The sequence below is a fragment of the Schistocerca nitens genome, chromosome 2, assembly GCF_023898315.1.
Source record: "Schistocerca nitens isolate TAMUIC-IGC-003100 chromosome 2, iqSchNite1.1, whole genome shotgun sequence".
NCBI classification, from domain to species: domain Eukaryota; kingdom Metazoa; phylum Arthropoda; class Insecta; order Orthoptera; family Acrididae; genus Schistocerca; species Schistocerca nitens.
In genome coordinates, this window is record NC_064615.1 from 383741210 (window position 1) to 383756536 (window position 15327).

General features: G+C 40.2%; 1 non-coding gene across 1 annotated transcript; it reads right to left on the reverse strand.

The window, feature by feature from the left end:
* Nucleotides 1-8570: 8570 nt before the first annotated feature.
* Trnav-aac (transfer RNA valine (anticodon AAC)) lies at nucleotides 8571-8643 on the reverse strand. Its single transcript has one exon. It is a non-coding gene; the product is annotated as a tRNA-Val (tRNA).
* Nucleotides 8644-15327: the final 6684 nt, after the last annotated feature.

The following is a 15327-nucleotide window of genomic DNA, read 5'->3' on the forward strand; positions in this document are numbered from 1 at the left end:
AAATGTCTTTTGAGAGGTAAATTTTTCAAAGCTGAGTAATATAAGTAGGTACATTGTTATTGACTTAATCAAGGCACTCTAAAGCTGTCCCTTGCTAAGAACGTCCTCAGTGTAAGTGAGGTACGTTCGCCAAGGTCGATCCCTTCCAACTCTTCCATCCACAATTGTCTTGTATACTTCCTTCGTGTATCTCCTTTCGTTGATCCTCTCTATATGTTCAAACCATTTCAATACAAATTTCTCCATACTCGACTCTACACCTTCTGTCCCTGCACAACGCTCCAAATTTTAGTTGAAGGTCCAAGTTTTATTTAATGTTTATGTGGTACGTTGAATAAAATTTGATATCGTATTTAATAACGAGTTTATTTATTCATGAAAATAAATTGTAAGGTACCATAAAAGTAAATCATGACAATGACTGAGGGACTAGTGTGAATAATGGCCTTCATCTCCTTGGAAAGTTTGGCGAAAGTTTGTATACTGTTTTTAATTTTAGGCATGATCCCAAATCCTTATCAGAAAGACGAGTTCTCAATTAAGTCATGAAAAGGTTCATTCTTGAAACTGCCATGCCCAAGGGAGGACTACCCCGCGCGGCCCCTCTCTCTCTCTCTCTCTCTCTCTCTCTCTCTGTCTCTGTGTGTTTATTGTGAGTCAGGAATACTATTCCAAGCGTTTGAGGGAATATGGAATAGTTGTAGGTAAAGAGCTAGAATTCTCGCAGATACAGATTTATTCACACTAAGCTTCTACACAGATACAAGTCCAGAGGCTAACTGCCGTTAGCGTCCAACATCCTGCCCAAAGCCCTCTCCTCAAAGATAGCACACTTACGCACTGAACAAATATCGATATTTATGGCGCTCTGCGCCACACGTTAAAAATCACCATATTTTCGCTTCAGTGTATTCGAGACAAAAACACAAACTAAGTAAAATGGTTCAAATGGCTCTGAGCACTATGCGACTTAACTTCTGAGGTCATCAGTCCCCTAGAACTTAGAACTAATTAAACCTACGGACATCAAACACATCCATGTCCGAGGGAGGATTCGAACCTGCGACCGTAGCGGTCGCTTGGCTGCAGACTGTAGCGCCTAGAACCGCACGGCCACTCCGGCCGGCACAAGCTAAGTATGTTGAAATAGAAATGAGGAAACCTGTCATAACTACCAGTATTTTTATTTGTTATTAAACAAGCTTATATTTCTTTGTCACTATCATCGTGTGCTTCAATTGTTTCCGACTGAGAGTTATTATTAAATCGCTATCCAAATGATTTCTTGCAGGTTGATTACTAACATAATTATCTTCTTTCGGCCGATGCAGGATATTTTTTCCACATTTCATCACAAACAGTACCACAGTCCTTTAAAAAAAATATATCGCACGCCTTACTTCGAAGCATTATTCACGTCCCACATTCGAAAACACTGTCACAAGCAGCAAACATTGTATGGTTGGCAGCGGGTGCACGTGGTCTGAGTCATCCACCCTGGCGTCTAAATAACGCCGCATTTTGGAAATGGACTAGGCCAGGCCGAAAACCGACATCGGCGCATGGGCACCAAGTTTCATTCGCACTGTACGTACGCCCCACTTAGTGATTAACTTTTTTTTGTTTTCATTTGTTAACTTGTCAGCGGATGCAATCTTCTTTTCACCTATGCAAGTTTGTGTTCATGTTCAGCAACAAACGAAGCTCCTGGCAGCAAGACGTCATATCGTTCCATTATTATATTGCAGTTAATGTATACATCGCAATGAATTGCTGAACGAAAAGAGCTCTTATAATACACTGGCACATCTGTGCTCTGATTAATCTCAAATCGAGGCAACGTCCCTTAGTGTGGTAAGGAAGGTATGCTCCGCTTGTGTCTGATCACTACGACATAATACTATATGTGGAATGCAGGAGTAGGTTTAATAATGAGTAAAAAAAGAAAAAAAAGAAAAAGAGACGCCCATTAGCTACTTTGAACAACATAGTGAACGCATTACTCTATCCAAGATAGACACGAAGCCCACACGCACCACAGCAGTACAAGTTTATATGACAACTAGCTCCGCAGATGAGGAGGAGATTGAGTAAATGTATTATGAGATTAAAGAAATTATTCAGACGGTTAAGAAAAAAGAAAATTTAGTAGTTATGGGGGGTTGGAATTCGCAAGTAGGAAAAGGAAGAGAAGGAAAAGTAGTAGGGGATAATGGAATGGGGGAAAGGAATGAAAGGGCCGGCCGCGGTGGTCCCGCGGTTCTAGGCGCGCAGTCCGGAACCGTGCGACTGCTACGGTCGCAGGTTCGAATCCTGCCTCGGGCATGGATGTGTGTGATGTCCTTAGGTTAGTTAGGTTTAAGTAGTTCTAAGTTCTAGGGGACTGATGACCACAGCAGTTGAGTCCCATAGTGCTCAGAGCCATTTTTTGAAAGGAATGAAAGAGGAAGCCGCCTGGTAGAGTTATGCACAGAGCATAATTTAATGAAAGCTAACACTTGGTTTAAGAATCATGAAAGAAGGTTTTATGCGTGGAAGAGTCCTGGAGGCACCGGAAGGTTTCAAATTGATTACATAATTGTAGATTTAGGAACCGGATTTTAAATTGGAAGACATTTCAAGGAGCAGGTGTGGACTCCGGCCACAATTTATTGGTTATGAACTGCACATTAAAACTAAAGAAACTGCAAAAAGGCAGGAATCTAAGGAGATGGGACCTGGATGAACTGAAATACAAGGAGGTTGTAGAAGGTTTCAGAGGGAGCATTAGGGAACGATTGACAAGAACAGGTGAAACGAATACAATAGAAGAAGAATGGGTAGCTGGGTAGCTTTGAGAGATGAAATAGTGAAGGATGCAGAGGATGAAGTAGGCAAAAAGACGAGGGCTAATAGAAATCCTTGGGTAACACAACAGATATTGAATTTGATCGAGGAAAGCAGAAACTATAAAAATGCAATAAATGAAGCAGGCGAAAGGGAATACAAACGTCTATAAATGAGATCTACAGGAAGTGCAAAATGGCTAATTAGGAATGGCTAGAAGACAAATATAAGGATGTAGAAGCATACATCACTAGGGGGTAAGATAGATACTGCTCACAGGAAAATTAGAGACTTTTGGAGAAAAGAGAACCACTTGTATGGATATCAAGACCTCAGATGGAAAACCAGTCCTAAGCAAAGAAGAGAAAGCAGAAAGGAGTATATAGAGCGTCTATACAAGGGAGCTGCAGTTGAGGGCAATATTATGGAAATGGAAGAGGACGTAGAGGAAGATGAGAAGGGAGATATGATACTGCGTGAAGAATTTGACAAAGCACTGAAAGACCTAAGTCGAAACAAGGCCCCGGGAGTAGACAACATTCCGTTAGAGCTAGTGACATCCTTGGGAGAGCCAAGCTGTAACTAATCTCTTCCACCTGGTGAACAAGACGTATGAGACAGGCGAAATACCCCCAGACTTCAAGAAGAATATAATCCAATTCTAAATAAAGCAGGTACTGAAGGTGTGAAAATTACCGAGCTGTCAGTTTAACAAGTCATAGCTGCAAAATAATAGCACGAATCCTTTGCAGAAGAATGGGAAAACTGGTAGAAACCGACCTTGGGGAAGATCAGTTTGGATTCCGTAGAAATGTAGGAACACCCGAGGCAATACTGACCTTGACCATAAAAGATAGGTTAAGGAAAGACAAACCTACTCGTATATCATTTGTAGACTTAGGGTAGGCTTTTGACAATGTTAACTGGAATACTCTTTCAAATTCTAAAGTTGGCAGGGGTAAAATTCACGGAGCGAAAGACTATTTACAGTTAGTAAAGAAAGCAGATGGCAGTTATAAGAGTTGAGGAACACGAGAAGGAAGCAGTAGTTGAGAAGGAAGTGAGACAGATTTGTAGCCTATTCCTGATGTTATTTAATCTGAATATTGAGCAAGCAGTAAAGGGAACAAAAGAAAAATGTGGAGTAGGAATTAAAGTCCAGGGAGAATAAATAAAAACTCAGAGGTTTGCCGATGACACTGTAGTTCTGTCAGAGACAGCAAGAGACTTGGAAGAGTAGGTGAACAGAATGGACAGTATCTTGCATGGAGGATATAAGATGAACATCTACAAGCGTAAAACTAGGATAATGGAATGCTGAGAGGACTAGATTAGAAAATGAGAGACTTAAATTAGTAGATGAGTTTTGACATTTGAAAAGCAAACTAAGTGATGATGGTCGAAGTAGGGAAGATATAAAATGTAGACTGGCAATGGCAAGAAAAACGTTTGTGAAGAAGAGAAATATGTTAACAATGAGTATAGATTCAAGTGTGAGGAAGTCCTTTCTGAAAATATTTGTATGGAGTGTAGCCATGTACGGAAGTAAACATGGACGATAAACAGTTTGGACAAGAAGAGAATAGAAGCTTTTGAAATGTGGTGCTATAGAAGAAGTCTGAAGATTAGGTGGGTAGATCAAATAAGTAATAGGGAGTTACTGAATAGAATTGGGTAGTAGCGAAATTTGTGGTATAACCTGACTAAAAACAAGGGTTCGGTTGGTGGAATACATTGTGAGGAATCAAGAGATCACCAGTTTAGTACTGGAGGGAAGCGTGAGTGGTAGAAATCGTAGAGGGAGGTCAAGAGATGAATACAATAAGCAGATTCAGAGGGATGTATGCTGCAGTAGTTACTCGGAGATGAAGCGGCTTGCACAGGATAGAATAGCATGGAGAGTTCCATCAAACCAGTCTCTGGACTCAAGACAACAACAACAACAACAACAACAACAACAAGTATGTGATATTCACATCGACTTTCATAGGCTTCACAGCACAGTCGCAGCTACTACCCTGTTTCCTCGCTTGTGTTTCCCGTAAACGTGGCACGATAATGATCAGCAGGCAGATGTGAATTTCATGTACGGCCATGCGAACTGTAATGTATTGTGTCTCTAGCATGGAAACCATGCATTTCCGGACATAAGTCGATTAGACCCATTTGTTCCTCTCAGCGATCAATCCATAGAGTTTGTACACGTTGGAAAAAATTACCCTGTATACGGGAGACCGAGGGCAAATTAACGAGTAGGGTAAGATACCTAACCACTTCATTTAAGTCCACACTTGTAGCCATCACTACACGGATACTATTAATAACGTTTCACGCAGTGAGACACTATAAACTGACACAGTGGAGCCGGTACTGCTGCCAATCCATTGTGCGTCAGATAATTAACGCCTACTTTTCCTGACGTGTAGTAATGTTCAAAGCATTCGGCGTAAGATATTGTGGAGTAACTGGTAAGATATTTGGTTAATATTTCTTACACCATGACTAAATAGACTAAATGAGGTTCAGAGTGACTATTTCTCATGTCTTATTCTTGTTGATCCTACTCCAAAACTTTAACACTTTTCACACAGCCGGCAGGAGCGAGTGTGTCGCGTGTTGAGCACTGCTTATTTCAAAACTGCTACAGTCGTTAATTCAGTTGATTGATTCAAAGAATGTAAGCTCGACACTTACGATGCCCTTGTATTTAATGACCATGATTTTGTTGTTTAAAAATGCACAGATAGGAAACTTGTTCCAGATTACGCCAGAACTAAAACGCTCCTGCTCCGGCGCAGTACCTAAAGTCACCCCACAGAAACGTCTGACGAATCTTCTGATGAACAGCCCGCATCTCGTGGTCGTGCGGTAGCGTTCTCACTTCCCACGCCCGGGTTCCCGGGTTCGATTCCCGGCGGGGTCAGGAATATTCTCTGCCTCGTGATGGCTGGGTGTTGTGTGCTGTCCTTAGGTTAGTTAGGTTTAAGTAGTTCTAAGTTCTAGGGGACTTATGACCACAGCAGTTGAGTCCCATAGTGCTCAGAGCCATTTTTCTGATGAACATCACGATGAACTAAATTAAGAACCAAACTGCTGCTTCCATTGAGCCAGAACAATGCCGAAGTATTTTCGAATTTAAACTACTGCGAAAAGAAAGGTCATTATAAAGAAAAAGAGAGAAGTCGCATTGAGCAAAATGCAATAATTCTAGCAACCTCACTCATAAAACCGATGTTTGCTGACAAGGAAGCACAGAAGGTGGAAAAAGAACATTTAAAGCAACGAAGAAAACTTCCAAAGAAAGTATAGTGGCATGTCCTGCATGTGATGATATCCACGCTGACCCTCCACTGGAAACTAGGCAACAGGCACGCACACAGGATTTTTTTTTTTTTTTTTTGCGTGGGGAGAGGGAGGGGGGACGACCAAATCAGAAAGCTTATTTTACCTTGTGTGACGTACTATGTTATATAAATGCAAATTTGATTATACCTTTTATTATATGAGACAGGCGTACAAAATTGATATGCCTTAAATGGTCCACAAACGTGTTAATAGCTCAAATTTCCGCAAAACTACTCGATACATATTTATTTAATTTACAGCAGTGTTACTGAAGTTAGCCTTACATAGTACGCAGGAGAAAGGCAAATACCTCGAAAAATTCAAAGAAACTAACAGAAGGTTACAAAGTAAAGTCCAAATCTACTTGAAAGGCATTCAAATCTTACGCAAATAGAGGTTATGAAACTGCTTACATATACTCTGCTTTACAAGAGCTGAAGCCTCATATTGTTTCGTTAATCTTCCTGTGCTGTTTTTCATCAACTCTCTACATGAAACGCCTTTCATTTGAGTTTGTGATAATCAAAATGAATAATATTAAGAAAGCATTTTCGTATAAGAAAATTTCTATTGTGTCTAGTGTAAGCCCAAAAGTTTCTGAGGGGAGGGGTGGCCCCCTGAAGGGCAGGGGTGGCCCCCTGCCGCCCCCCTTTCCTTGTGGCGTGCCTGTTGCTTAATGTAGAAATGAAAAACACGGTGGGATAAGGAGTGCGGAGACTTCGAAGGAGGAAACTTTGAGTGCGATTTTTGTTAGTAAATACACTGGGCTAGAGTTACTAACATTGTTTTTCAACACATCCTTTCATTAAACACTATTGATTAAGAAATAAATAGCAATGCTTAATCAGTGGACTATGACATACTTTCTAAGAATAAAAAAGTGTTTAACTTTTATCAGTATTGTCACCTTGCGCTTTGGTACTGGCGCAAGGTTAATCATTTTCGTTAGTTTTTAAAATTAGCAAAATAATTTTAATTGTATTAAGATAGAAATTTACACCAGTAGGCACGACACAATAAGTCATTTCTGTCAATATATGCAAAGGAAAACAAACTTTCTCCGAAAATGAACACATTAAAACTTGTTAATCGCCAACATCCCCAACTTACGTCGGCCTACCCTACAGTATAACGACCTCTTTCGTCACTGTTCCTCGTGTGAAGATTTTCCATGGAATTTTTCATCTGCATGTATTTGATCGCTACTAATGTATCCCTTTTTGCAGTCACTTTCCTGTACTAAAAACAAATAATTTTTTTTTTGGAATTATGCTTTCTTTTCTTGTGTTGGTAGTTTAGAGACGCGAAAATCATATGGTTTCAGTGGCACAAAAAATAAGAGAACATCTGAATTATTATTTTCTGTTCAGTTTAGAAAAAGGCCCCTATTACCGTCATCTAACATTTTGTTGTTTTGTTTATGGATATTTCCGTGACTTCCTGGTGAAGCAGTTTCATGTTTAAGGTTGTATAACAAATACACTGTTTTTGTTCTACGGATTTTTTTTGTTCATTTCAAGCTAGTTTTCGGCGTATTAGGCCGTTTTCAGGAAACAGCTGACTAACGTCTTGAGGGACACTGTTTCTTTGGTAACCAAACATTATAGGCAAAGATACAATCACTTGCATCGCGTGTTGTGCATGTCTTGTTTCTTAACGTTGAAGTTACACTTTACAGAATGCACAATGATATGCACAATAAATGATTAAACTACACAATACTACAGTATTTTTTTATCTTAACATTGGCTGAGAAACTGTTAAATTGAATTCTCTTCGTTTATGTTGTGCAACGAACATGCTTTCAACATTATAAACTAGACTTTAAGCAAGGGGCAACATTATATACAATAATTATAATACATAAACTTACAGTATTATAGGTAATATGATTAAGCTGCCATAGTATGTGAGATTGGTTGAGAACTGTGTAACTGAGCACGCTGAGCAGCAAACATGGTTTACATTTTAAATAAAAAAAAGTAGAGTTGTTGGGGCTATGTCTCACATGAACCCAACATGCTGAACGTTCTTTAATCAGCCACAAACGTAAGATTACAATACTTACAATTTTTTTCCTATTGTATGTAAATCCCCTTATCGAAAAACGTTCATTCCCTTGTTGTACAGTATGATTATTCTTCTACGGTACAGTTTAAAAGTAAAGTTCAAGTTCACCTCAATCCGAAAGTTAGTTTGAACTACACAGTGCTTTAGTAGACATTGTCTTACTGCAGGTGATGTGCGCTTACCTTCCATCCTTCGAACTGACTTGCCCAGCCATGTAAGGTGGACATCGAACCACAGTAGAGCTTAACATTTTTAATGTTTGCAAAGATATTGTTCAAGTATGGTATGTTATTATACGTACACTCAAATGTAAAACAGAAGAAAAATTATGTTTCCGCCCGGGATCGAACCGGGGACCTTCCGCGTGTTAGGCGGATGTGATAACCACTACACCACGGAAACGAGTTATTTCTATGTACAGATTATGAGGTAGACCTGTTGGCCAGTGGACCTCTCGCTACTTCGTAATCTCTGGCGACAGATCTGGAGGGCTGACCTTCTACGGGCGATTAGAAAGCTGACGCAGACGCTCCGCTGAGAGTGAGTTCGTCCGGTTTGGATTTTCTGCAACTAGAGGGGAAGGGTAACTTAGTTAAGCGCCCGTAGACAGTCCACTTTTTCGACAGTACCACATTACTGTCAAAAGCTGTAATCAGTTAACACCAAATTTCTGTGCTGTAAATGGACGACGATCGGCAGGAAGTATGTTGAATGCACAGTTTGCGAATATTGTTTTCTGTGTTACAGAACTCCAGAAAAATATTCTATTTTCTACCGTTTGTACCCTTCAGAGTTTTCTCAAGTTACTTCGAGATTTGAAATGAAAGGAATTACCCTCCTCGAAATACCATAAGATGACTTGTGGAGTATAGATGTAGATGTAGAAAGCGGATTTAAGCTCCCTCATTTTCCGGCTTTTATTCAAAGATAGATGAATTGTGTCTGTAAGAACTCGGACGAAATCATAGCAAACTACCGGCATTCGATAAAGCCAAAACATCGATTAGACAACTCATCCTTTGCTGGCATTGCTGCTTTCCTTTTTCATTTCCAGTAAATGGTGAACTGCTATGAGTCGTAAGGATTAACATAATAACGTGCTTTGACAGCAATGCTAGACTTACAAGTTCCCAGAATGCAAATAGAAATTTTATGCTGGGAGCCGTATATTTTTGGCACGTAATATGTCGCTTTTCTCCGACTCCTCTAACCGATAACATATTCCGAAAAACAAACAAATCATTCTTAGGTTTACAGAAAACGAACTTCCAGTTCCAGAAATAATACTAAGGATGGTAAGATTTCATAGACTAAAAGTTACTCATTATATGTTCCCTGTTAAGACAACGCGAGGAACTGCATGAGAATATAACTATATGGCTTAAGGGGAATTATGACCATGTGATGAAACTAAACCAAAGAAGGCTGCGTGACGAAGTTCTACCACGCTGTTTCTGACTTCTCTGTCATGAAAAAATGCCTTCGGTCGTACTGACTCCTACTTTTGTGGAGATTCCGGGTTACAATGTATAAATACTGGGCTGTTTCCTTAAAAGTGTTGCAGCGGATTTCCCTCTTCATTCTTTCGTATGACTTCGCTACAACGATATTCCGCTTATAAGGATACGAGTCTCATTCCTTCCTTCGTATACCCTTCATTAGCGAACTCATCAAGTCTTATTTTCAACGGGGATTGTATACATATCACCACCAGGGTGTAAGTGAGGAGATATGTTAGAAACCAGGAATTTTGCAAATGCGTTGTCATCGATGAAGAATTTATCCGACAGATTATTTTGGCCCCTAAATCAGAGTACTCTTCCGACGAAATAACAATCGATCTCCTCACACGAGAATATTTTTCACCATACTTCATCAGTTATTATCTGCTGTGTTGTTGAATGAGAACCAGCCGATGGTGTAGCTAGAGGGTACAATAAGGCCTCCGCCTCCACCTCCACCTACAACTTCCACTGCCGCGGTCCGTGTACTGTGAAAACATACTGGTTTGTGACTTGAGGAGCCACCGTTTGCAACACGCACTCAATGCTTATTCAGGACGAGATCGAGTCAAAAAAAAAAGGATCAGTTCCATACCTGCCACTCGTCTTGAGGAATAGACGCCTATTCTTATTTTTCATAAGAGGACAGCGCTTTTTTTAGCAGACAGTCGACTAAAGTCTTAGTACACACACACACACACACACACACACACACACACGATAAGATTTCATGGACTAAAAGTTACTCATTATAGGCCTATGTTCCCTTTTATGACAACGCGAGGAACTGCATCAGAATATAACTATATGGTTTAAGGGGAATTATGACCATGTGATGAAACTAAACCAAAGACTATATATATATATATATATATATATATATATATATATATATATATATGGTATGGATTGTGTCTCCCCTCCATGAACCATGGACCTTGCAGCTGGTGGGAAGGTTTGCGTGCCTCAGCGGTGTGCGGACATTTGCCACGCCGGACATTTGCCACGATTTTACCCGCTCCGAAGGGTTTGGTCCCTTGTCTCCTCCTCCTCACCCGCATCTAGTAACTCCACTTTAGTGGCACTGTCATCAGTAACATTACCGTCGCTGTCGCACAGTATAGGCACTTACTGAGCCTTTCCGCTGGTTTACTTAACATAGGACCAGAATCTCTCTGGATTTTCCGTCACATTTCTAGAGAGAATTTCGTTGTGGAAACTATTAAACGCATCTCGCATTGAAATCCGCACCAAATTTCGAGCCTCAGTAAAACTTCGCTAACCTTGGAGATTTTGCGTTCGTCTAAATTATACGTGCCTTTTTCGGTGCTCCTGCAGCAGCTTTCTGTCGTGTTTTGTGTACCACGGGGGATCAGTTCAGTCTCTTATTAATTTATTTGGTATGAATCTCTCGAGTGCTGTTGATACTATTTCTTTGAACGTAAGCCACAAATGGTGTTCACTTACATAGTTTGGAAGGATTGGTGACTGTCTCTTAGAAAGACGTCAACCGAATTTTTAGCTGCTTTTATAAATAGATATATTTCGCGTTTAGTTTTGGTGAATTTCTTTGTTACGGAACTGAGCTTCGCTACGACTGTAATCCCTGTATCCGTCGTGATGCTCAGGATTATTTGTGGCTAAGAGACCAAGTGTGTTTTCGTAACCATTTACAATTTGAATGGCCTCGTGAACTAATTGTTCAAAAAATTAAAAAAAAGCATTTAGAACAATTACGGAAGTTGTTTTCTATCTACAATAGGGTCTGAAAATGTATTTTTGTCAACATACGGAAGGTACATTGAAGTCACTGCCAACTATAATTGTATGAGTAGGATACCGATTTATGATGAGACTCAAATGTTCCTTGTACTGTTCAGTAACTGTTTCAACTGAGACCATGAGTCGGTAAAAGGAGCCAGTTATTAATTTATTCCGGTTGTCGAATATAACCTCCACCCATACCAAGTCACAGGAACAATCTGCTTCAATGTCGCTTGTGAGCTGGAACACACATTACATTATTTTTCCTTAAGTGGTGCTTCTTGTTTCTGTTGTAGTGCAGACCATTAGAATTACGGCTGTTCCCTCCGAAATTTAGGATTCTTTCTCTGTGACCCTGTAAAAATCAGAGCTAAAAAATGTAGAACAACAACGTACGTTATAAACATAGCATTCTGTATTACTTTATTTCCTTATTTCTAAAATTTTAAAATTGTACGTTGACTTTAGATGACATGTCAGTCATAGATGTTCTTATCTCTATTTAGTGAACGTATTTTCAGTCATGTTTTCAACATTGTCCCGCAACACTTTATCAACAAATGTTTCGCCGCAAGGGATATCGGATTTTAGAGAATAAATTAATATGGAGTATGTCGTTCTTCTTTTCAAATATTCCCATTCCCATTTCTTCTTTCTTTATTGTCTTTTGGGCATGCAGTTGTAGTAATTAAATGAGGCACAAATGCAGTGATCAAAAAGAAATGATTAGCGTACATTCGCATTCTCTTTACATCGTTACTTTCTTGTTTCTCCCATGGTGATGGACTGTTTCTATCGCAATCAGTTAGCGTGAAAGGAAGCTACCGTACAGACAGAGGGATCTATATTTAAACGCCAGCCGAAGTGGCCGTGCGGTTAAATGCGCTGCAGTCTGGAACCGCAAGACCGCTACGGTCGCAGGTTCGACTCCTGCCTCGGGCATGGATGTTTGTGATGTAGTTAGGTTTAACTAGTTCTAAGTTCTAGGGGACTAATGACCTCAGCAGTTGAGTCCCATAGTGCTCAGAGCTATTTGAACCATTTTATATTTATACCTGGCAAGACTAATTACATACTGACGTAACTGATGGTATTGCTTTCGTTTCCCAAAAGTTATAAATGTTTCAATTTCGGAAAAGAAGCTCTGTATTTCACCAAGACGTCGAAGAAGAAGGTCCCTTACGTACTGATTGTATCAAGTAAGATGTGGAGACGGCGGTTAGAAAGCAGACAGAAGTAGTACGAAGAAGGGCGTCCCTTACCTGTGGGATCGCTACTCAAGCTACCTGGCGAAGGGGCAAGTGTGGCATATGTTTGGCATTCGCCTCAGCGATACAGATAGCCGTACCGTAGGTAAAATATTCATTAGGTAAAATAGTCCCCCATTCGGATCTCCGGGCAGGGACTACACAGGAGGACGTCGTTATCAGGTGAAACAACACTGGCGTACTAACATTTGGTTTAAAAACCATGAACGAAGATTGTATACAACAAAGAGGTCTGGAGACAGTGGAAGGTTTCACAAAGATTATATAATGGTTAAGACAGAGATTTAGGAACCAAGTTTTAAACTATAAGGCATTTTCAGCGGCAGATGTGGGCCCTGACCACAATCTGTTGGTTATGAACTGTAGATTAAAACTGAAGAAACTGCGAAAAGGTGGGAATTTAAGGAGATGGGATCTGGATAAACTGAAAGAACCAGAAGTCGTAGAGAGTTTCAGACAGAGCATTAGGGAATGATTGGCAAGAACGGGGGAAAGAAATACAGTAGAAGAAGAATGGGTGGCTGTGAGAGATGAAATATTAAAGGCAACAGAGGATCAAGTAGGTAAAAAGAGGAGGGCTACTAGAAATCCTTCGGTAACAGAGGAGATATTGAACTTACCTGATGAAAGGAGAAAATATAAAAATGCAGTAAATAAAGTAGGCAAAAAGGAATACAAACGTCTCAAAAATGAGATTGACGGGAAGTGCAAAATGGCTAAGCAGGGATGGCCAGCGGTCAAATGTAAGGATGTAGATGCATATATCACTAGGGGCAAAGTAGAAACTGCGTACAGGAAAATTAGAGAGACCTTTGGCGAAATGAGAACCACTTGTATGAATATCAGTATCTCAGATAGAAAATCAGTTCTAAGCAAAGAAGGGAAGGCAGAAAGATGGAAGGAGTATATAGAGGGTTTATACATACAAGGGCGATGCACTTGAGGACAATGTTATGGAAATGGAAGAACATGTAGATGAAGATGAAATGGGAGATATGATACTGCGTGAAAAATTTGACAGAACACTGAAAGACTTAAGTTGAAACAAGACCCCAGGAGTAGACAGCATTCCATTAGAACTACTGATAGCCTTGGGAGAGCCAGCCCTGACAAAACTCTACCATATGGTGACCAAAATGTATGAGACAGGCGAAATACCCACAGACTTCAAGAAGAATATAACAACTCCAATCTCAAAGAAAGCAGGTGTTGACAGGTGTGAAAATTACCGAACTTTCAGTTTAATAAGTCACGGCTGCAAAATACTAACACGATTTCTTAGAGAAGAATGGAAAAACTGGTAGAAGCTGACCCCAGGGAGGATCAGTTTGGGTTAGAAGTGTTGGAACACGTATGGCAATACTGACCCTACGACTTATCTTAGAACATACGTTAAGCAAAGGCAAACCAACGTTTCTAGCATTTGTAGACTTAGAGAAAGCATTTGACAATGTTGACGGGAAAACGCTCTTTCAAATTCTGCAGGTGGCAGGGGTAAAAGTATACTTACAATTTATACAGAAACCATATGGCAGATATAAGAGCCGAGGGGCACGAAAGGGAGCCAGTGATTGGGAAGGGAGTGAGGCAGGGTTGTAGCCTATCTCTGATGTTATTCAATCTGTATATTGAGCAAGCAGTAAAGGAAACAAAAGAATTCCATGGAGAAGGTTTTCCGATGACATTGTAATTCTGTCAGAGACAGCAGAGGACCTGGAAGAGCAGTTGAAGGGAATAGACAGAGGATATATAATGAACATTAACAAAAACAAAACGAGGATAATGGAATGTTGTCGATTTAAATCAGGTGATGCTGAGGGAATTAGATTACGAAATGAGACACTTAAAGCAGGAGAGGAATTTTGCCATTTATGGACCAAAATAACTGATGATGGTCAAAGTAGAGAGGATGTAAAATGTAGACTGGCAGTGGCAAGGAAAGCGTTTTTGAAGAAGAGAAATTTGTTAACATCGAGTATAGATTTAAGTGTCAGAAAGTCTTTTCTGAAAGTATTTGTATGAAGTGTAGCCATGTATGGAAGTGAAACATGGACAATAACTAGTTCGGACCAGAAGAGAACAGAAGCTTTCGAAATGTGGTGCTACAGAAGGATGCTGAAGATGGGTAGATCACCTAACTAATGAGGAGGTAATTAATAGACTTGGGGAGAAGAGGATTTGTGGCACAGCTTGATTAGAAGAAGAGATTGGTTGGTAGAACATCAAGGGATCACCAATTTAGTATTGGAGGGCAGCGTGGAGGGTGAAAATCGTGGAGGGAGACCAAGAAATGAATACACTTAGCAGATTCAGAAGGATGTAGGCTCAGTAGTTACTTGTAGATGAAGAAGCTTGCACAATATAAAGTAGCATGGAGGGCTGCATCAAACCAGTCTCTCGACTGAAGACCACAACAAACAATATGGATTGTATACATGGATGTAATCACCATCTACGTCAGGAAACATCTTGACTGAGCACAGTATCTGCAATTCCTGAAGACCGGAGTACTAACAGTGTATTCCTTTTGCAACCAGGAGTGGACTGTCCTG